The sequence below is a fragment of the Danio rerio genome, chromosome 21 (assembly GCF_052040795.2).
Source record: "Danio rerio strain M-AB ecotype USA chromosome 21, GRCz13ab, whole genome shotgun sequence".
Taxonomy (NCBI): Eukaryota; Metazoa; Chordata; class Actinopteri; order Cypriniformes; family Danionidae; genus Danio; species Danio rerio.
Window position 1 is genome coordinate 42,435,666 of NC_141041.1, and position 21,889 is coordinate 42,457,554.

At 40.7% G+C, this 21,889-nt stretch overlaps 1 protein-coding gene and 1 long non-coding RNA gene across 2 annotated transcripts in view; one reads left to right on the plus strand and one right to left on the minus strand.

Annotated features, from left to right (window-relative positions):
- prrg3 (proline rich and Gla domain 3) overlaps positions 1-21,889 on the minus strand; it is a 303,812-nt gene that overhangs the window by 11,815 nt on the left and 270,108 nt on the right. The window lies entirely within an intron of this gene.
- On the plus strand, positions 11,976-13,703 carry LOC147832008 (uncharacterized). Its single transcript, XR_015520647.1, has 2 exons — positions 11,976-12,811; positions 12,911-13,703. It is a non-coding gene; the product is annotated as an uncharacterized LOC147832008 (long non-coding RNA).

Below are 21,889 nucleotides of genomic sequence, written 5' to 3' on the forward strand. Positions count from 1 at the left end.
GCTCCGTTTTCAACTCCGCCCCGCCTGCGCTCGGCTAATCTCGTTGATCACCGGCTGCAGCTGAGCTTCATGTCGAACGCACCTATTCTCTCACCTCAGCGGTCAAGATTAAGTCCTGAAAATCTCAACATGCTTACATTTCTTCATCACAACCTAGACTGAAAAAAACAACGCTTTAAATACATGTTTACAGCCATAAACTTGGTATTGCACTTTTGGTCTCCCATTTATCCTGCTTATAAGGAAGGACAGTTTAAGTTTATTTTTGTCTAATCTTAAAAGACCCTGCTTGTTTATTCCTTCAATTTAATTTATTAAAATGGGAGATTTTTCAGTTTATTTTTATAAAAGACTTCTATAGTTCTATTAAAATGGTTCTTTCAAAAGTTTGTTGAAATAAAACCTTTGTTCAGTCAGAAAACGTGTTCTTATTCTTTTCAGGGTCTTTGCTATGAGAATTACTATTTAATACCGTATACCGTGAAACCGTCAAACCGTGGTATTGTTTTAGACGATTATCATACCGTAAAAAATTCATACCGTTACAACCCTATTCAAGGGTGAGTAAAACTACCAACCCAGGCTCATTCTGAAAACGTAGTCCCGCGGACGTTTCTGGAGACCGCAGAATACATCTCAGGAGGTACGTACGGCTGCAGTTTTTGTTTTTGCGAATCCGCGAGAATCCGCTGTGTGCGCTTTTTCGCATCTCAAATGCCTCTCGCGAGTGCAGTTCGCACCCAGGCTGTTCTCACCAGAACCCGCCAGAGGCCGCTGTCCGACTGACCGGATGATTGACTGCGCGACCGGCCAATCGGCTGGCCCGCCCTCCTCCTTCCCTAAACCCAGCCAATGTTACCGATTGACTCGCCCGCCTGCTCACTTCCCTAAACCCGCCCAACAATTTACTAAAGCCGTTCAAAAAAAATTCTGGAACCGCTCTTACCCGGACTCGATACCGGTCGCCGTGGTCAACTCCTCTCTGCATCTTAAGTCTGCCGGCTTACCCGATGAGCTGAGTGGACAAACAGGTTGTAGCGGGAAAGCCCTCCGCATGGAGGTAAGCGGTCGGCCGGCAATTGCGAAAGGGAACAGCGTCACACCGCCCCCTAGCGTTCGCTTGAAAAAAAATCCTCCCGGAACGTATTCCGCTGTCTCCAGAAACGTCCGCGGGACTACGTTTTTAGAATGAGCTTGGGTTGAAAACTACACATTCTTAAAACTGCTCAGTAAATTACAATTCCTGAGAAAAACTATTTGATTAAAGTAGTTTGAGTATTTGTAATTTGTTACTGTACACCAGTGATGAGAGCGGAGTTTTAATTTCACCTTAAGCAAACCGTCCAAGCATATTGTTTGCCAATAAACATTTGAAAGCTTCCTGTTGTTAGACATGATCATGACTAAATGTGTTTATTGTTTTACTATTATTGCTCACGTACACTTCGAGAAGTGCTGTAAACATTTACTGAAGTTCATAGTTCAATGGAAGCATTTAAGCGAGATCTTTTGAAAAAAATCTATAAAAATATGTAAACAAAAGCGTTAAAATCAGCCATGTGTGACCACAAATGACTCTTATTTAAAGTTTATGATTCAAATTTGTTACGAAACACTACACTGTAAAACCCAAAAGGGTAAGGTAACTCAAACCATTTGAGGAGAACATGCTTTTCTAATGGCTGAGCATAGATATATACACTAGACATCACATACGGTCCCTAAGCATGCATCAATAGCGCCACCACATTTGAACAGTGCTCACAGCACAAATGTCATTTAACTGTGCTAGTCAAGACAGTGTGCCAAACTGAAGATGCTGAACTTTAGCGCTGTGTATGGGTGTAGTAATGAGCAAACAAATAAAACAAAGCATAAAGGCAGTGAAATCACTTATCCATTGATGTAAAAAAAGTTATGTAAAATTATAATTTTTGTAAATTAAAACAATATTTGCATACTGACCACCGGGAAAACTCCCAATCATAGATATATGTATATACGTGTATATATCTCTGGCTCGGGATGGCCACAGTCCTCCACTGCACCTTGGTCCCACATTCATTTCAAAGGAGCGCTATCCTGTAGTAAAATGGCAGCTCTATTAATGCATTCATTCCAATGGACGTCAACAGAGTAGGCAACATCTAGCGTAAATGTCTATGACGGCTGAGTAGTACATTTCAATGTTGTACCTACTGAGTAGTATGCAATTTTGGACAATATTTGAATATTTAAAAATGCAAGAAAATATAGAAAATCTTCAATAAAACTCATTCATTCATTTTCTTGTCGGTTTAGTCCCTTTATCAATCCGGGGTCGCCACAGCGGAATGAACCACCAACTTATCCAGCAAGTTTTTACGCAGCGGATGCCCTTCCAGCCGCAACCCATCTCTGGGAAACATCCACACACACATTCACACACACACTCATACACTACGGACAATTTAGCCTACCAAATTCACCTGTATCGCATGTCTTTGGACTGTGGGGGAAACCGGAGCACCAGGAGGAAACCCACACGAAGGCAGGGAGAACATGCAAACTCCACACAGTAACGGCAACTGAGCCGAGGTTCGAACCAGCGACCCAGCGACCTTCTTGCTGTGAGGCGACAGCACTACCGAGGCTCAGACACACTCTCCCAGTTCAAAACTAGATTAAAGACCTATCTGTTTAGTAAAGCATACACTCAATGCATCACCTAGCGGGTTCCACACTGGCTTCTGCATCTTGCTTATATACACTATGAACAGCAGCTACGCTAATTATTCTCTTTATTCTCTATTTTCACCTGGGGATACTCATCCCGAGGTCCTCAGATTAGGCGGAGTCACTGATTGGATCCAAGACCAGCGACGTGATGATCCCAAGGATTCCATATCCGGGACCAGGCCATATCCTGAGCTGCTGCTGCGCTGATGGTCGTGGGGAGTGGAGAACATGTGTCTGATTCCAGCGACGCTCCAGGGACAGACGAGTCTTCGCTGATGGGCCATCTTCCAGCATAAACCACGGCGAATGAAGTTCTGCACAAGACTTTTGGCCAGCGGAGAAATTAAAATGGTCGTGCCCAACTGAGTCTGGTTCTCTCAAGGTTTTTTTTCTTCACTCCCATCAGGTGAAGTTTTTTTTCCCTCTCCGCTGTCGCCACTGCCTCGCATGGTTCAGGATTGGTAGAGCTACGCATCGATGAATTTGCTCTTCAGTGTTTGAACTCTCAGTAATGATTAAATCACACTGAACTGAGCTAAACTGAACTGAACTGAACTTAAACACTAAAACCTGAACCACACTGTTCCAGTTACTGAACCACACTGTTCCAGTTACTATGACCATTTATGTGAAGCTGCTTTGACACAATCTACATTGTAAAAGCGCTTTACAAATAAAGCTGAATTGAATTGAACTACCTACTGCGCCACTGCCTCGCCTTTCAATAAAACTAAAATATTAAAAAATACATAATGGAAAACTACTATAATTGTACTTTTTAGGCACCCCAAACAATTGGTTTTGTGGTCCAAGGTCACCCTACCTGCCAACATTTGTCTCTGAGGGCGTACTCACACTATGTACAGTTGCCTTGAACTGGACCAAAGCATGCTTGTCCCCCCGACGGCCCGCACTCACATTACATTCGGGCATGGGCAAGCTTACATCATCGATGATGCGCTGTTCGGTAAACGCTTTCGCTTAGCACAGTGGAGATTTCTTTAGTTATATTGTTTTAGTCATTTGATATGCGGTGACATGCAGTCAAATATTTCGCCGAACAGATCAGCCACTTTTGACACTCATAAACAATCATAAAGTCCTCGTGCTGCAGGAATTAGGAGGTTTGCTGAAAGTGCAGCTGTCGTGCAGTGAGGAGTTTGCGTCTTTTATAATCTACGAAAGTTTGCATTCATTGAACAGTAAGAATTATTATTAAATCCGTATCAAATAGTCCCTTAAAAGTCACGTCTCGCTTTTTAGTTTGGGAGTGGCAAGTCTCAAATAGAAGACTGGGGCCCTGGATCTGCAATCCGGGGACTGTACCAAAAAGCCGGGAGACAGAATAGAGACAGGGTCTGAAATACGGGAGTGTTGGCAGGTATGTCACCTAATTCGATATAAGCCAGTCCTTTTGTGATCCAGAGGTCACAGAAAAGCAAACCGATACAACTTTCTTGGTTACACTTTACAATAAGGTTCATTAGTTAATGTTAATTTAATCATTTACTAACATGAACAAACAATGACCAATACATTTACTGCTGTATTTGTTCATGTTAGTTAACGTTAGTTAATGAAAATACAATAGTTCATTGTTAGTTCGTTAACTCATGGTTAACTAATGTTAACAAGCATGGACTTGGATGTTAACAATGCATTAGTAAATGTTCAATTATGATTAATAAATGCTGTACATGTGTTGTTCATGATTAGTTCATGTTAGTAAATGCATTAACTAATGAACCTTATTGTAAAGTGTTACCATTTTCTTTTTTACTGCATTACAATTCTTCAAAAAAAAAAACAAAAAAAAAACATCTGCTTAAGCAATGACTCGGCTTTCTTTCATCACGGTTCAACATGAGATGATTCCCAGCTTTACGTCAGTCACAGAGATAAGTTCAAGAGCCAGGACATGTGTTAAGTACGAAGCACTTGTTGTATTTCCTGTTTGCCTACATCCTGTCCCGGACCAAATGATTCTACGCCATTCCCACTTCAATGCCTGATGTCCTGTCCTCACCAGATATGCATATTCCAGTCCTCTCTCTCCCTTTCTCAACCCCTATCCAACCTTTTGCCCCCTCACCCCTCCTAAATCCCGTCCCCCCTCACCCAAGCAAACAGGAAAAATAAACTTGACCCTCCAGATATCTAGCGGATCCTGTGGAGAACTGACCCCACAAATACACCATCTCAGCCCCCCCGTTTCTGGAGATCTGGGTTGCTGCATTCTTTATTCCCCCGGATCAGGGCTGATTGTTTACCCAGGTGGAAAGGGTCAGATCTCCGCTGGGCTTCAGGGAGTGGATGCCCGGTCAGTCTCTCACTTTCTCATTCATCTATCTTTCTGTCTATCTCTCTCCCTCCTGGGCTGATGGATCCTGCGAGATGCTCTCCTGTGACCTCGCTCTTATCTAGTGAAAGGGTCACATCAGAGGAGCCATTTGTTTGGAGATATCAAAGCTCCGCCATGTCTCTGGCCCTCATCTGTGCTGATCATTTAGAAGCACTTAAAGGTAATCTTCAAAATACCTATGTAATTGTACACAAGAGTTTTGGGGTTTATGTGAAATTGGGGGTTTGTTGACATTATAATTCACATTATAAATCAATTATTCACAATGATTTTTTGAAAGTCAGATTCAAGACATTTCTGTCTCTTTACTGAAGATAAATTGACCCAAAATTTGAGCATAAAAATGAATCCATATGGCTTAAGATGTTTAATACAGGGTTTCTGAAAATAAATAATGGATGTGATGATTTATACCACCAAAGCTGTCCCTAACCCTACCCGTATCCCAGCTTAGTAACTCCATAAGTGTTCTGCAAAGCAATACATTCATCCATTAATTTTCTTTCCGGCTTAGTCCCTTTATTAATCTGGGGTCGCCACGGTGGAATGAGCCACCAACTTATCCAGCAAATGTTTTACACAGCAGATCCCCCTCCAGCTGCTACTCATCACTGGGAAACATCCATACATACTAATTCACACACAACCGGAGCACACAGAGGAAACCCACACCCACACAGGGAGAACATGCAAACTCCAAACAGAAACGCCAACCAACTGACCTAGCCGAGGCTCAAACCAGCTACCTACTTGCTGTGAGGCAAACGTTCTACCCACTGCGCCACCTCAGGTTATTCATTATCAATTATTCATTTTTGAATAATTCAATGGCCTATTGTCAATTACTCCTTAATTAAATGGTTAGTTTAGCCAAAAATGAAAGTTGTTATTAATTACTCACCTTCATGTTGTTCCAACCCTCTGAAACCCTCACAACACAAATGAAGATATGTAATTCAATTTATCTTTATTTCTATAGCACTTTTAAAATAGATTGTGTCAAATCAACTTAACATAAAGGTAGAAAACTGAAATTGAAAGTGTCAGTCTAGTTTTCAGTTTTTATTTGAAGCTCAGTTTACTCAACCCAAGCTTATTCTGGAAACGTAGCCCCGCGGACGTTTCTGGAGACCGCAATTTACGTGGCCGGAGGTACGTACGACCGTGTTTAGTTTTTTTCGAGCGAACGCTGCGGGGCGGTAAGGTGCCGCTTCGCTCCTCCTCTTCGCGCTCGCAGGCCGACGGCTGCCTCCGAGTGGAGGGCTTTCCCGATGCAACCGGTTTGTCCGCTTAGCTCACAGTGTAACGTCTGCGGAGCGGAGGCCCCGGAGGAGGAGGAGCCAGCCGCGGGAACGACGACCGGGTTCGAGTCCAGGGAACAGCGGTTCCAGAAATCAGGTAAGATGAAAAACAGAATGCGAAAAATAAGGGCAAGAACGCGGCGGGATCCGAAAACGCGGTCGAAATCGAAGACGAGGGCTTTTGCTTTTTTTTTTGGATGGCTTTTGCGAACCGTCACTCGGGTTTAGGGAAGGAGGAGGAGGAAGAGGAGGGCGGCCGGGTCGGCCGATCCGGCAGCTTTTTGCGCAAGAACAGCGCGGGCGCGAACGGCGTGCTGTTTCGCAGAAACGTCCGCGGGGCTACGTTTCCACAATGAGCCCAGGTTGAGTTTACTTCAGTTAAATATGGTTTAATTTTCACTGCTGAAAGTTCAAACACTGAAGAGCAAATCCATCAATGCGCAGCTCCACAAGGCCCAAACTAAGCAAGCCAGTGGCGACAGTGGCGAGGAACAAACCTCACCAATCGACGAAAGTGAAGGGAAAAAACCTTGAGAGAAACCAGGCTCAGTTTAACACAATTATTTCTCTTCTGGCCAAACTTCCGGTGCAGAGCTGCAGTCTGGGGCCTTGAGAACACTGGACGTTACCGGCAGGTGTTCAGGCTGGCCCATGGGATCAATACAGAAATTCGTTTGTCACTGGGGTCTTTTAGGAACCAGTCTTATTCTCTCCACTTCTTCATGACCACCACATTGTCTGCCCAGGATACAACCTAGTCTAGGATTATTTAAACCAAAGGATAATGAAAATAAGACTGACATAAGCAAAGATGTTGTTCAAATTATATATATATTTTTATATTTGCACAAATTAATACAGCCAAACAATCTGTTTGAGAATTTGGATTTCAAAAGCTTTTGTGGTTGTAACTAGCATTATAAGTAATGTAATAACACCCAAACATAAAGGCACTCCTTGACATGAATTAAAAAATGAAGATATTAAAGATGAAATCCATAAGCTCCCTCTTCCAGTCAGCCATGGTCCATGGTTTAAACATTGCATGTGACTTCAGAAGTTTAACAGTAATCATGTGAAGCGTGAAGAACACTTTTGTGTGCCAAAAAATCTGTAGAAAATACTTTGTTTGTCGTCAGCCTTTTTCACACATACAGATTTTTCCGGAAAATTACCGCCAATTATCTGGTAAGATCTGTATATGTGACCAGGCCCTTTTTAAAAATGCCGTTGAAACATTACCGGCAATTTCCCGGCTGTGTAAGCACAGAAGGAAGATTGCCGGAAAGAGCATGTTCACGTCTAGAACGTGCTGACGTGAGATGTCTACTTTAGCCAATCAGAACACTGAGACGCATTCACTTTCGCTCGGTTTAAGAAAATAAAAGCCTTTGAAATATTTCCCAGACACGTTTAGCTGCAAGATGTTAGTCAGATGACGTTTCTCTGTTCCGTCTTAATACCAACTGTGTGAAAACATTACATAAATGCTTGCGATAAGCTGCTGGTTGTTTAACTTGAAGCTCTTACGCGTATGCACGTGAAGCAGCCGGTGAATACGTACCTCCAAGGACGTATTTCATGGCCTCCAGAAATGTAGATAAAGGTACATTTTCAGAATGAGCCTGGGTTGTTTTTTGGCTCATAAAAGTGTTCTGTTGAACCACTGGAATGTTTTGACAATGTTTTTGGTTCCTTTTTTACACTTTGAATGTCTCATGACGATTGCTGTCCATATAAGATGAATCCGCTCTAGGATTACATCTAAAATATATTAATCTGTGTTTTCAACCAATAACAGAATTTTCATTTATGGGTGAACTAACCCCTTTAATTCTCAATCCTGACACATTCCTCAAGCATTATAACAGGAGGAGGCAGAGTAGGGTTTTTATGCTCAAATCTGTTTCTATTTTAATAACTTCCCTGGGTTAAAGGAAGGTTGAAAGTTCATGTGCATAAAAAGGAAACTGAGGTGGGGATGTTTAAGAAAAGATGCCTGAACCAGAGGCAGATACGAAGGCAGGAAAAGAGAGCTTGACCTGGCAGAGGTGAGAGGTTGGAGGTGACGGTGCACTTACGAAGCTCATCAATCCGGACTATATGAGCCCATGTGTGCATCACTGCCTGGCATGCTGGGAAACTGAAGTCTTCCCACACTCCCTCAAGAAAAACTAACGCTGGACAAGACAAGTCAGCGCAATCAAAGTCTACAGACTGTGACTGAGGACAAATACACCAGCACTCCCATTCCAGATTATTAACTCATCAATCTGAACTCTCAGCGTGTGTCTGAGGCTAGTTAAAAAAGATATATCACCAGCAACTTAAAAAACTTTCATAATCTGATCTCTTTTTTTTTAGGTCAAGTTTCAAGCCCAACAACAGCGCTCAAAAATGCACCCAGACCCCCCTCGAGAGCTCCTAATATTTGAAAACATGGCCGACATTTGGAGTTTCTATGAACTGTCCCGTAAAACTTCATTGAAGTCGATGCTATCAGGACTGAGAGCGTGATCTCAAATGTGATATCATCTCAAAGATGTGGCGTTCCAGCGCCAAACTATCGCATATCCATTGATACATGTGTTTTTCCAACCACTTCCAAGCAGTTGATATATTCAGCTTGAGTGTGGAGTTCAAGATACAGCCACAGTTTTACAATTAGGGAGGACGAGGTAAGACAGTGATGGATGAGCTCCATTAGAACTAACGTAATAACACCCAAACATAAATAAGGGCACTCCTTGACACGAATTAAAAGAAATATATGTCCACTGAGATCTCACCATGACACTTGAGCGTGTGTTCTGTATTGGAGGAGTGAGGTATGTGTGTGTGTGTGTGTGTGTTTAGCGCAACTTTTTCCTGAGCCCACAGTTCCGGCAGAAGGAACGAGAGAGGAAAAACAGCCCTGTGTCTTGTTGCCGAACTGGAGCGGCACACAGAACACATGGTCCCAATTTCACGGCTGTGGATGGAGAAGTGCGGGCGGATGCGGGGGCAGGAACAAGCATGCAATCTGCAAGCATTAATACCTCAGTAATAGTCACATTCGCTTAAAACCAGGAAACATTTTTTTCTCTCTTCAACACCCATACATTCTCTCTCTCTCATTCTCTCTCTCTCTCTCTCTCTCTCTCTCTCTCTAGGAGCAGCACTAAACAAATATAATGCTGAGACAGGGCCATGTCCTGTTTCCTGAGCGTTCCTCCAGTCTTAATGAGTGCCGTTACAGTAAACCGGACATGTGCTTAGGACTCGCACGCGTCTGGACCGGCAGGCCAGAACAGGAAACAGCAGAAGGTCTCATCAGCCTCCCTGTTTTCCCAACTGCACTGGCTTTTCTGAGGAAGTTGATGGACAACTTGAATTTCCAAACCGCGGTCTTCAAGACCAGTGTGTAATTACCGGACAGGAAGCCGCTTTTACCCCCTTTTTTTCTCTCTTGCCTACTGGTGTAACCACAGTGCCCAGCCTTGGCTGCCTTGTGCACGTAAAACTGGATTTAAAAGGAGGTCAAATGACAGGATATGATAAGGGCTCGAGTGCCTGTGAGGGTTTTTTAATAAAACCCAAGTCAGATCTTTGAACTGTGTCTCAATTAGCATCTATCAATGATTCCCCAATGGCCACTGGGTTCCTCTTTAGCTTCTGTGTAGTATTATGAAAAGCATGTGGGTAGGTCATAAAACACTTCAGCTGTGCGGATGTAAACAATACCGGAGTTTTTTGAGATCAGTGAAGCCCATTTCTACAGCGATAACCCACAGATCATGCATATTTGCGAACAGGTTTACTATGAGTATGTGGTTTGGTTTGCTAACAGTTTGCCAATAATAAGTACATTTGCTAACCTGCTTGCTAATAATGTTCATTTGCTAACATGACTGCTAATAACTTTTATGTTTACTAAGAACTTGTACATTTGCTAATGTATGCCACCTTACAATTATTGGCTAACGTTTACTTACTAACGTCAACTCACAGCTCTCTATGTTTTGTTTGTTTTCCTTATCTAAAACTCCTGATTAACGTTTTGTTAGCAAAAAGCTCCATGAACTGAACTGTGAACTGTGTCAGATAGTCATAGTTAGAACATACCTGCTAAGAATATTTCAGTATGTCAGTAAGTTTACAAACAATAAATAATATGCTAACAAAAAGATAGCTTGAATGTTTATAGTAGGCTTTGTACATTTCATTCGCAAAGTATTTATAGCGACTTTTTTCCACATTTTTTATGTTACAGCCCTATTCCAAACAGAATTAAATTAATCTATTTCCTCAAAATTCTACACATAATACCCCATGATGACAATGTGAAAAAAGATTTTTGAAATTGTAGCAAATTTATTAAAAATAAAAACTTGAAAAATCACATGTACATAAGTATTTACACGTGTACTTAAGTATTTACTTAGCCCAATTCTTTGTTGATGCACCTTTGGCAGCAATTACAGCTTTAAGTCTTTTTGAATATGATGCCACAAGATTGGCACACCTGTCTTTGAGAATTTTTACTCACTCCTCTTTGCAGTAGTTGGATGGGAAGCGACGGTATACAGACATTTTCAGATCTCTCCAGAGATGTTCAATAGGATTTGCGTCTGGGCTCTGGCTGGGCCACTCAAGGACATTCACAGAGTTGTTGTGAAGTCACTCCAATGATATTTTAGTGGTGTGCTTTGGGTCATTGTCCTGCTGGAAGATGAACTGTCACCCCAGTCTAAAGGTCAAGAGCACTCTGAAGCAGGTTTTTATTCAGGATGTCTCTGTACATTGCTGCATTCATATTTCCCTCTATCCTGACTAGTCTTCCAGTTCCTGCTGCTGAAATACATCCCCACAGCATGATGCCACCACCACCATGCTTCACTGTAGGGATGGTATTAGCCGATGAGCAGTGCCTGGTTTTCTTCAAACGTGTAACGCCTACCATTCACTCCAAAGAGTTCAATTTTTCTCTCATCAGACCAGAGAATTTTGTTTCTTATGGTCTGATGCTTAACACACTTAACGAGCGTTTCGCGCAAATCTCTCGAGTTTGAAAATCTGAACTTCAGCGGACATTTACGCCGCGTTAACCAATCAGAAGCTTGCTCTTGTGGGGGCGTGATTGTGACGTACAACCTGTTGATGCTGTCCCAGGGGAAATCCTCCAGGCGACACCGACAACAAGTCATCAAACTGGGCTTTTCTCAGTCAGAAGCACCGTTGAAAGCCTCCGTGATCCAGGTTCAGTTTCTGGAGGAGTTTATGAGCTCGCAGAGCTGGATGCACCTCTGAAAGGATGCAGTGGACTCAGACAGGACCCTAAACGTATCGACGCTGTTTTTCAGTCTCCATAAAGCACATTAACACTGTTATTTTCTTTAAAAAATCCATGTTAGCCATTTAGCTATGAAGCTAGAGTCACCGGGCAGACAGAAGCCCTGCCCATTTGACATGCGATTAAAGCGGATGTGACACACGAATGAAGCGGGGGTTGATGCACAATTGAAGCGAGTAAACTGAAATGTTCACGCGGCTATTTACGCGCGAATAGCGCGATTTATCCGCGCGTACCGCGTCTGATGTGAACACAGCATGAGAGTGCTTCAGATGCCTTTTGGCAAATTCCAGGCGGGGAGTGGCTTCTGTCTGGCCACTCTACCATACAGGCCTGATTGGTGGATTGCTGCACAGATGGTTGTTCTTCCGTAAGGTTCTTCTCTCTCCACAGAAGAATGTTGGAGATCAGACATAGTGGCCTTCGGGTTTTTGGTCACCTCCCTGACTAAGGCCCTTCTCCACATAATCTCAGCTTAGATGGCCGGCCAGTTCTAGGAAGAGTCCTGCTGGTTCCAAACATCTTCTACTTACAGATGATGGAGGCCACTGTGCTCAATGAAAACTTCAGAGCAGCAGACATTTTTCTGTAACCTTCCCCAGCCGTGTGCCTTAAGACAAACCTGTGTTGATGGTCTACAGACAATTCTTTTGTCTTCATGCATGGTTTGTGCTTAGACAGGTGTATGCCTGTTCAAATCATGTCCAATCAACTGAATTTACCACAGGTGAACTCCAATTCAGCTGCTGAAACATCTCAGTAATGATCAGTGGAAACAGAATATACCTGAGCTCAATTTAGAGCTCCACGTCAAAGACGTGTTACATGTGATCAATTACATGTGATTTTTCAGGTTTTTTATTTTTTTTATTTAAATTTGCAATAATTTCAGAAAATCTTTTTTTACATTGTCATTATGGGGTATTGTGTGTAGAATTTTGAGAAAATAAATAAATTTAATCCATTTTGGAACAAGGCTGTAACATAATTTTTTATTTATTTTTTTTTTTAAGTGAAGCGCTATGAATACTTTCCGGATGCACTGTATGTTTTCTAAAAGCTAACATCTGTGCGAAGACCAAATGTTGTGGTTAATATGTATGTTTACAAACGACAACTGATAGGCTATGTGTGCTAATATGAATTCTAATATTTAGGTTTCCCAGCATAAAAACTGAATATGGTATATTTATATAGCATATTTTTGGAACATGCATTGCTAACTTGGATGCAAAGAACATGCATGTTTGATAAAATGAGAAGCAAGTATTATTTAATTTTGAGTAACTATGCCTTTAAACTTATTAAAGCACATATGGCCTAGATGCTCATTTTAGCATGTGTATTCTGGATTATTGTCTTGACCTTGAATAGTTGTATAAGGCAACTGATCAGAGCTGTGAAGCAAGGCGCTGCTAGTTTAATGTAGCAGAGAGGAGCCTCAGGTTTCAAAGAGGTCAGATAAGCTTGTCGAAAGAGGTGCATGTGAGGTTTGGTTTGATCCTCAAACATCACAATAAATATCAAAGCTACTCCCCACCCCTGCAATTTGGAGTTAGAAGCCAAGACCAGTTGCAATATAATTTAGAGCTATGAGATCCTGTTATTATTCTCAAGGTGAATCTGAATCTCTGTGTCATAAAAGGTATCACTTACAGGGATCAAGATTCAAAATGAATAGATTCACAATACAGCATATAAAGGTAAACTGTACCTAATCAGCGATGAACTAAGTATACTACCTGACAAAAGTCTTGTCGTTGATCCCAGTTGTAAGAGCAACAATTAATCACTTGATTTCTAGTTGACCATTTGAAAAAGTGGCAGAAGGTAGATTTTTCTGATGATTCATCTGTTGAACTGCATCCCAATCATCACAAATACTGCAGAAGACCTAATGGAACCCACATCGACCCAAGATTCTCACAGAAATCTGTCAAGTTTGGTGAAGGAAAAATCATGGTTCGGGGTTACATTCAGTAAGGGGGCATGCTGGAGATCAGCAGAGTGGATGGCAACATCAACAGCCTGAGGTATCAAGACATTTGTGCTGCCCATTATATTACAGTCCACAGGAGAGGGCATATTCTTCAGCAGGATAGCGCTCCTTTTCATACTTCAGCCTCCACATCAAAGTTCCCCAAAAAAAAAGAAGGTCAAAGTGCTCCAGGATTGGCCAGCCCAGTCACCAGACATGAACATTATTGAGCATGTCTGGGGTAAGATGAAGGAGGAGGCATTGAAGATATTTCTAAAGAATCTCTATGAACTCTGGGAGTCCTGCAACCACCAACTTATCCAGCATTTGTTTTATTTAGCGGATGCCTTTTCAGCTGCAACCCATCACTGGGAAACATCCATACAAACTTATTGACATTCATACACTATGGACAATTTAGCTTACCCAATTCACCTATACTGCATGTCTTTGGACTGTGGGGTAAAACGGAGCACCCGGAGAAAACCCACGCCAACACATGGAGAACATGCAAACTCCACAAAGTAACACCAACTGAACCAGCGACTTTCTTACTGTGAGGCGAACGTGCTACCCACTGCGCCACCGCGTCACCTGATTTATAATGTACTTATTTAATAATATAAAATGTGTTTTTTTAAATACTTTACAACTTGCCATTTACGGACAAGTAAACATCCTCATAATAAATGATGAGTTCAAAGTGTGCAAACAAGTTAAAATAAAAAAATATATACTTATAGCCTAATAAATAACAAAAATGTATAAATCCAAAATGAGTGTACAAACAATGTATGCAAACAAATCAAAACAATCTATTCACACTAAAACACAAGTTTTATATCTATTATTGTCAAGAGCAACATAATTGTCAATTTGTATTATTTTAACATTATCTTACATCTGTTTCTCATTCAGAAAGCAATAAATGAGTGTGGCCATGACTATATTCAAGCATTTGATTCAGTTTGCGTTCGCAGCTCAACCTTTTAAAGCAGATTTACTTTACAAATTTTCATTTACAGAAAAAAAAACAATCCTAAACCTTTCATTAGCACTCTAATGTTTTTGACTCAAATTGAATCAGTTTGTAGATTAATTTGCTGGAGACTTGTTCTTAAAGCAAAATTTGTAAGTTTATTCAGTGTTATTCAATGTCCAAGGCGCTATATGCACAGTGTTTTTCAGCCAATGATAAACCTTTGGTAAACACTTAAAGCTACAGTAGGTGATTGTCGTCAGAAACATGTTTTGTTGTGCTGGTTGAAAGTCTCTTCACATTCCAATAGTAGTGAATAAAGTAAATGATTTAAATGTATTTATGCATTTTTATCATCTGGATATGGCATACAACTAAAAAATGTTCATCCAATTAAATATTTTGTTAGACTGACAAATAACTCAATTATGACAGGTATCTCCAACTGTCTGTCAACAAATTTAAATTTGAATTTCTGCGCAGACTTTAAGCAGACAGATAGGTCACTCATGCGCACGTGAAGCACGGATCTATCTCTGACAGAACTTTTTTCTGAAAGACCAGCGTGGCCTTGTAGGTATGAAAAGAAAGATTGTTTCTGAGAGGGCTTCTGCCAAAAATGCAGAATCAAAACTTTTCTAAACCCTGAATCAATATTGGAATTATTTTTGCACGCTGGAAGGAAATTACGTTATACAGTTCAAAACAACGATCTCAAAGGTGACACCAAGGCTAAAGTATTTCTTTTAGACAAGTATGTTTTAAAACTATTTTAGCCACGCAAAGCTTATATAGACTGTGTTCTTGTTTATGAATAGGATTATATACACAGAAGTGTTGTTTAGCCACTGAAAATGTATGAAAGATTGGCTATTTTCAAGTTCACAGAGTATCTTTTGCAGCATCAATAATATAGTCAGTTAAATCCCTACTGAAAAAAAACAGCTTAAACCAGCCTGGGCTGGTTGGCTGGTTTTAGCTGGTCGACCAGGCTGGTTTTAGAGGGGGTTTGGCCATTTCCAAGCTGGTTTCCAGCCATTTCCAGCTTGGTCTTAGCTGGGAGATGACCAGCTAAAACCAGCTTGACCAGCCTAGCCAGGCTGGTCAAGCTGGTTTAAGCTGGATTTAGCTGGTCACTTTTCACCCTGACCAGCTAAGACCAGGCTGGAAATGGCTGGAAACCAGCCTGGAAATAGCCAAAACCCCTTTAAAACCAGCCTGGTCGACCAGCTAAAACCAGCCAACCAGCCTAGGCTGGTATAAGCTGGATTTTTCAGCAGGGATAGACCTGAGCATTCGTTTAGTTGTTCACGTGAAAAAGGAGCTGAAAACATGCGATGCTAGGATCAGCAAGCACAATTGAAAATGAAAAGTCACCCATTGTCTTGCTAACGTAAACATAAGTGTAATGTAAAAAGATGACAGGATATTTCTGTTTTTTTCTGATCTTATTTTTATTTAGTTTAATAACAAAACATTATTAAATGTGCTCCTCCACCCAACCAGCTTTACTGAGATGAAGATTGATTTATATTCACACATTTGTTTGAACAGCCTGTGACACTTTTGGGGAAATATAATTCCTGCACCCGCTGGCCTGTCAACAACTACGCTTGATAAAGTGTGTGTCTCCATAGAGTTTTCTAACTGGTAAATGACATGGTTATTTCTTATCAGTCAGTGTTCATGCATTCATGACTTAAGAAGGCATGGCTTTGGATGGCTGGGGAGGGTCATAAAATTTCTAAGCTATTATGCTAATGCTAGTATTCTGGCAGATCACCTACTGCACCTTTAATGTGTTTCAATTTCATAAGCTTCCTTTTACAGCATTGACATTGTAATGTAATTAAAATGCATTCAGTTAAACAGAAGCATTCATTTAGTTGTTCAAGAATAAAACAAGATGATAAACCGTGTAACTGCTAGCGCCATCAAGATCAGCAGGCTAGCACAGAAACTCCATTGAAATACTGGGGTAAAATAATAAAAAAAAAAAAAAGGAAATGAGATTTAATGCAGTACTTCTTGTTCAATCTGAGGCCCACTTTATATTGTATATCTATCAGGCAGTAAAAATCACTGATTTTTAAATAAATCAGACCTTAAACATTACAATTTTATAAGGGAAAGACATTTCACCAGAAGCCTTGAGACTGGCTGGCTGGCTGAAATTAAAAGTTTTTGTGCATTTATCCCATTCACAAATTAATTGTTCAGCATGATTTCTGAACCTTTTTTAACAGGCTAACAGACAAGCTCAACAGTCCTCCGCTGTCATTATTAGAAAATAAAAATCTGTAGATTTGAGAGGAAGTACAAAAAACATTCATACGACAAATAGTTTTTTTGTAAACGCTACCAGCAGTAGCATAAACAGAGAGCTGAGATCTTGTGATGCATACCCTCATTTGGCAGGCCGTTGGGTGAGGGCCAGCTTTCACATACGGAGCCCAGCGAGGAGACCCAGCATGGGGGTAATTAAAACAAACTGCCAGTGCTTTCTTAGCCCGAGCCAAACAAACGGCGTTAACTCTGGAGCGTGTTTTCAGCAACGAGAACTACAACCTGAGATTACATTTGGGCTGGTGATCGTGAGGACATAGCAGTCTGTCTGATCCGCATGAGACAAACCACAGTCTGTTTGCTTAAATGCTCAGACAGAAGCCTTGTCTTCACCTTAAGATGTGTTTGCTCAGGCCTTTGGTTCAACATCAGTCTTTTTTTTTTTTTCTCAAAGCCTGCGAGAAAAAGCCATTGACTGTGTTTAAGGGGGGAGACTAAACTCTTCCAGAAACCCCACTCAACCTGTTCACCACCTATAGCTTCATCTGGCTGGCTGGCAGTGTGACAGCGTGGCTGGCATTGGTAACTGTCTGGGACAGTTTTTTTCTAGGTTAGCTGGAGATGCTAACAGATTGCATCAGATTATTCAGTGAGAAGGCAAAACAGTAAACTAGAACGTTTCCGCAACATGAAATAACATGCTGAAATGGTGCTATTTGTGTAGGAACAAAGTTTCTGTCATGAGTTATTGATCCGGAAAATGTGAATCTGTTGCTAACTTTACTAAACTCTTACAGAGCTGCTGGGGGGAGGCGTGACCATTTTAAAATTTTCACAACAGTCAAAATGACACTGCAGCTTTTTTTGCCACGTATTTGTATTCATTTTTAAGAATTCTTGCTAAGCTCGTGATATATACATAGCGTGTTTGGCATGCTTTCCCAGGAGAGAGCTCTGAGCTCAAAGGATCTTCGGCCTCGATGCTGAGGCAAAGGTGAACTTCTTGAGAGTAAGACATTAGAAAAAATGTTTAGCCTTATTTTTTATCTATAATATAGAGCATATTTGGACGATGGGCGAAACTGGGGAAACCCAAGCGGACACGGGGAGAACATGCAAAATCCACACAGAAATACCAGATGGCTCAGCAAGGACCTGACGCCATTGGTATTCTTGCTGTAAGGCAACAGTGCTTGTCATAGATAGATAGATAGATAGATAGATAGATAGATAGATAGATAGATAGATAGATAGATAGATAGATAGATAGATAGATAGATAGATAGATAGATAGATAGATAGATAGATAGATAGATAGATAGATAGATAGATAGATAGATAGATAGGTAGGTAGGTAGGTAGGTAGGTAGGTAGGTAGGTACTGTAGGTAGGTAGGTAGATAGATAGATAGATAGGTAGGTAGGTAGGTAGGTAGATAGATAGATAGATAGATAGATAGATAGATAGATAGATAGATAGATAGATAGATAGATAGATAGATAGATAGATAGATAGATAGATATATAGATAGATAGATAGATAGATAGATAGATAGATAGATAGATAGATAGATAGATAGATAGATAGATAGATAGATAGATAGATAGATAGATAGATAGATAGAGACTTGGGATCTTTTGATTGGAGGATCGTGATTAGCTTATGTGGGCCAGCTAGGTCAATCATGAGCATGTGCTCCTCTCGAAATTAGTTTAATATTAAACTTCATTTTGTGAATTTGGTTAATCCGGTTGCTTCAAAACTAATAAATAATGTCCCTATGCCTATTACTTTATAAAATGCACTTTTGCACTGGATTTCTTTATAGTTTTTGTAAATTTCAGTTTCAAGTGTTTTTTTATACATTAGAAATGTTACGTCATTTAGGCTAGAAACACATATACAGCTTTCTCATCTACAGAAACCCTCCTCAGCCTGCAGCGAGACATGAGCAGATAGCAGAAGGCTAACGGTCTCAATCCATCCACACTGTCCCTCATTGTTCAGGCTCTGAGAGGCCATTAGGCTCCACAGAGAGCCGTCAGAGAGGCTCTTTCTGTGTGGATGGAGGGGTGCATTGGTGGAGGACAGCTCTGAGAAGGGCAGCAATGTCCTGGGCAGCAGGCCTCGGCTTTGATGGGGCCAAGTCAGGCTTTGGCTGCATTCCTCGCATGTCTCCCTGGTTTCCCTCTACCACATTACTACCTCCAGTCTAAACAAACAAGCTGCTCTTGAAGGCCCAAACCCTGCTCTAAAATATAGGCCTTCCATTTTTAAAAGCAGGAACACATATTCTTTGTTTTCGTGCCCACAAACAAAGTTGTTCCACATGTCCTTGTTTCTCAGCTCTTGTCACACTCTTGTATGGAGATGTTCTCCTCAGATGATGCTTGTGAAAAAAGACGGTGTGACCACAAAAGTTGAGACCACTGTAATTCCATGTTTATTAAATAAAGTTTACTAGATCTTTTTTTTTTCCTGTGTCGAAAAAGAAATCAACAACGTCCTCCAACTTGGGTTATTATGCTAAGATGGTGTGGCTAATTTCATTTAAAAAAAGAAACTGAAATGTTTTTATTGGCCATCTGGAAAAAATGACTGCATTCACAACTTTGAAAAACAAACTAATTTCTCATGGAGTGCTAAAACTGAAACCTTTTGGTTCACCATCCTCCAAACAATGGCAACCGCAATGGCTTTGCTTAAACTCTCAAGTAAAAGAGACAACATGAGAAGAATATATGTAACAATAATGTTTAAAAGAAGATAACCAGACATAAAGGCAACACTTGTAATAACATGAATGTTTCTAGGGTTACAATACTGCAAATTTTCCTAAACTTTCATGAGGTAGGAAGTTTTTTTTTGTTTTTTGTTTATTGACTATGTTCACCTGTGTCTTGTTTGGATACTCATCATCTAGCCTCGTATCTGTATGTCTACAATTTCCTCACTTCATTTTCCAGTAGTGACTTTGCTGTTGTGCTTAACTGTTAGATTTTTTCCCTTGCACAGCTTTTTTATTGTTTTAATATTAGTTAATTAGTTAAATTACAACATCTGGGTTTCCTCTGGGTGTTCCGGTTTCTGCCACAGTCCAAACATATGTGCTTTGGGTGAATTGGGTATTCTAAATTGTCTGTAGTGTATGTGTGTGAATAAGAGTGAATGGGTGTTTCCCAGTAATGGGTTGCGGCTGGGAGGGCTGGATAAGTTGCCGGTTCATGCCACTGTTGTGACCCCTGATTAATAAAGGAATTAAGTGGAAAATAGAATAAATGAATTAATGAACAACATGGCCTACATTTCTCTACTGATATCAAACCAAGGCCTGGGGCAGTTTTGCACAAAGGAGCAAAGAGTGTGGTTAAATACCCTCTACAGATGCTGAAAGGGGAGTCAAGAGGGGGGGGAGCCAATGAACCATCCCTGTTTTTAGTGGAGACAATGACCTGAAACAAACCTTATGAGTGACATGATGAATAGTGTCATCGTGACCGATAGTGTCAATCTCAAAGGCAAAGGTTGTGAGAATGGTAAGATTGACATTGTCCCTTTGTACAGGCCAAGAACATAGTCTGCCCACCATAGTCTAAACCTTGACCATTAGAATATGCAGGCTGCGAAACGATTTAGAACAATAAATAAATTGAGTAAATGAATTACTTTAAAGTAAATAACACGTTTTATATTCGGGACTTTAAAATCTGGATTATAATTACATGAGCACTTGGCTTGAGCACTAGACAGTGCATGACTATAAAACAAGCTACTATACAAGTCCATTTGTCAGCAGAGATGGAAAAAAGTTTGACAAAAACACAGCTTACTGTCTTTCATTTCTGGCACCTAAACTTTGACACAGCCTTCATAGCACAGTTCAGGAAGCAGACACACTCTGTCAGTTTAAAACTAGATTAAAGGTTCAAGAAACCCTGGAGTACTATCTTACGATTTTAACAGATTTGTGTGTGTTGAGCCTCAGTTAAGACAATTTTAGCACCTGTCAGCTAAAATTGTAGATAAAACTGAATCATTTTAAGCTTTTGTCAGCTTATTTCTTCTTCCGGGTTCGGTGACGTATTACAATGATGATGTGTCAGTTTCTCATTATTATTCATAGCAAAATTTTCTTAACCTATAAGAAGAGCCTGCTTCTTAATTTTTTATGAGCGCACATGCTTTCCGATGGCAGGGCAGACCTGTCAAGCTGTGAGACCCAATAGTGACTGGGTGAGACACAGGTTGTATGTGTTTTTTTTTTTCATGATCCACGGGGTTTGTTGGATATTTTTCCCTACAATGCTGTCCGGGACGATACAGCAAAGCTGTTGGTTTGCATCAAGCATTTGATAAAGCTGTACGAGAATTGGAGAATGCCGGACTTTGGCCCAATCCCAACTCCCAATTCCCCCCTTCCCCTTGTCCCTTACAACCGAGGGTTAAGGCGAAGGGCTTCAAAATTTACCCCTAAGAATTGGGAAAGAACTACAGCAACTGCACACATCATCATATGTCATCGCGATCTTTTGCTTCATATATCAGACGATTGCGACTGCTGTAGTTTTTCTAGTTGTGTTATTTTTTGGTTTTTATCTTCAGGAAATCACTGAAGGCATATATTATGTTATCATAACGATCTACTGTAGCAATAAGATCGTAATACTGTGCATTTAACACAGTGGCCATATTCATCTATGTAAACACACCAAAAACAACATTAACATTATAGCAGAAACTGCAAAAAGCCCATTCCCAGCCCCTAGACATTTCTGACAGAGTATTTGAGTGTCATCGAGTGTCAGAATGTTGTAAGACTGCTGTGCAGGAGTTATGATCATGGATTATAGGTCGTGAAATTTACCGTTTTTTTATTTTAGCATTTTTTTAAAAGCATGACGGTAAAACATGAACGTGGTTATGAATAAATTAA